This window comes from Scylla paramamosain, chromosome 2 (genome assembly GCF_035594125.1).
Source record: "Scylla paramamosain isolate STU-SP2022 chromosome 2, ASM3559412v1, whole genome shotgun sequence".
In the NCBI taxonomy this organism is placed as follows: domain Eukaryota; kingdom Metazoa; phylum Arthropoda; class Malacostraca; order Decapoda; family Portunidae; genus Scylla; species Scylla paramamosain.
In genome coordinates, this window is record NC_087152.1 from 38,041,817 (window position 1) to 38,043,038 (window position 1,222).

The 1,222-nt window shown below is 48.5% G+C and overlaps 1 protein-coding gene across 1 annotated transcript in view; it reads left to right on the forward strand.

Annotated features, from left to right (window-relative positions):
* The window catches only part of LOC135114706 (homeotic protein distal-less-like), a 67,372-nt gene extending 66,893 nt beyond the window's left edge, over positions 1–479 (forward strand). Inside the window, exon 4 of the mRNA XM_064030647.1 lies at positions 1–479. This exon is cut by the window's left edge and continues 692 nt beyond it. The gene's annotated coding sequence lies outside the window, so the exon portion shown is untranslated.
* Positions 480–1,222: the final 743 nt, after the last annotated feature.

Sequence of the window (1,222 nt, forward strand, 5' to 3'; positions counted from 1 at the left end):
CTCCTCCTCAGCCAGCCGCTCCCTCGCACGGCTGCTGGGCGGCGCCACGTGTGGCTCACCATCGGCTGGGACTCACTGTCACCTTTACCAAAGATTCATTAGTATCGTACCTAAGTTACCTTGACCTTCTGGATGACAGTGCCCAGGACAATCGCCGTGCCTGCGATGGGGATCCTCAGCAATATGGGGAAGGGCAGAGGCTCCGCCGAAGCAGTGAAGACAGTGACCAGAGCAGTGCCGCCCTGGCGAATGAGTGGAGCTGAGAATGCTAAGTGACGCAACGCTCGGTGAGGTGTAAAGTAGGGCGCGCGATGGCGGAAGTGAAGGATAACATCGGAAACTGTTTTCGCTCCTCCGTCACTTCTTGTGCAGTGGGTGGAGGCGATCCTGGCCAGGGCGAGAACCAACTAGACAAAATAAGAGTGTATCCAGCTTTAATATTTATGGAGGAAGATCTCACACACACACACACACACACACACACACACACACAAACTTCCGTGCACATACAAGCTCTCTCTCTCTCTCTCTCTCTCTCTCTCTCTCTCTCTCTCTCTCTCTCTCTCTCTCTCTCTCTCTCTCTCTCTCTCTCTCTCTCTCTCTCTCTCTCTCTCTCTCTCTCTCTCTCTCTCTCTCTCTCTCTCTCTCTCTCTCTCTCTCTCTATCCACACACACAAACACACACACACACACACACACACACACACACACACACACACACACACACACACACACACACATTCCTCCAGAATCCCGTCATTCCCCCTCCCTGTTCCCTCCTCCCTCCAGGTCTTCCCCCTCCCCCTCCTCTGCTTGTCGCTTGATAGAGTCTGTGAACAATAGGAGTTTGTAAGAAAAGACGAGGCCGGCAGCCACTGTCTGCTGCTGTCCACTCACACCACGCTGCTGTGTGATGGAAAACTGGTGAAAAATAAATAAATGAAAATCGACAGCAAAATAAATACTGAGAATAAATAAACAAAGTAACGAAAAATAAATAACAGGTGCGTAATTTTCATAATAAATACAGTATGTGATATTACAGGAATGAATGATAAATACAAATAAGTATATTACAAATCACACCGTTAATAGTATTTGTTGCTTTCTTTTTTTTACCTTATACAGTTAACAGATCATTTCTTTCGATGTGAAAATGTTACTGGTTCAGAAAATGTCGTGTCCGGCTCAGGCCACGCAGAGGGCGCGGGGCGAGCAGTGC